Genomic DNA, 961 nt, shown 5'->3' on the forward strand with positions numbered 1-961 from the left:
AGCGAGAGGTTGTGAGATCGAATCCCGGCCCTGCAAAGACTATGGCATTTGTTTCCCCAAAATCTTTAAAATCTTGCAAATCAACTTTTGGACAAATGGAAATATTATTTTGGGATCAATTATCAATGATATTCATCCTAATTTTCATTACCAATGATTATTTTGTCCAAAAATTAATCAGGAGAATAGTCAAAATGAACTTTTTATCTTCTGAAAATAACAAGTTCTTGGCGGTCCTGTGGTTAATGTTCCTGACCTGGAAGCGAGAGGTTGTGAGATCGAAACAGGGCTTGCAAAAGATTCCATTTTTATTTTTTTCCAAATCCAGGCTTTGAAAAGATTCCATTTTTTTTTTCAAAATCTTAAAATCTTGCAAATCAACTTTTGGACAATTGGAAATATGGGTCAATTACCAATGATATTTATGCTAATTTTCATTACCAATGATTATTTCGCTCCAAATATAATCCAATGGATATTCCAATTGAGCTTTTTATCTTCCGAAAGTAGCAAGTTCTTGGCGGTCCTATAGTTAACGTTCCTTACCCGGAAGTGTGAAGTTGTGCGATTGAATCCGCCCTTTTTAAAGATTCAAAATTAAAGATTAAAATTTTGCAAATCAACTTTTGGACGAGTGGAAATACTTTTTTGGGTCCAATTATCGATGATATTTATCCTTATTTTAATTACTAATGGTTCTTTCGCCCCCAAATTAATCCGAAGAATATTCAAATTGAACTTTATCTTCCGAAAATATATAGCAAGTTCTTGGAAGTCCTTCGGGTTAATGTTCCTCACCCGGAAGTGTGAGGTTGTCAGATCGAATCCGGGCTATTTGAAAAGATTAATTTTTTCTTTTCTTTTTTTAAATCTTAAAATCTTGCAAATCAACTTTTGGGCAATTGGAAATATTATTTTGGGGTCAGTTATCCATGATATTGATTTGAATTTTCATTACCAA

The sequence above is a fragment of the Acanthaster planci genome, linkage group LG03 (assembly GCF_054643075.1).
Source record: "Acanthaster planci isolate LZ-2023a linkage group LG03, COTS_SCS, whole genome shotgun sequence".
Lineage (NCBI taxonomy): Eukaryota > Metazoa > Echinodermata > Asteroidea > Valvatida > Acanthasteridae > Acanthaster > Acanthaster planci.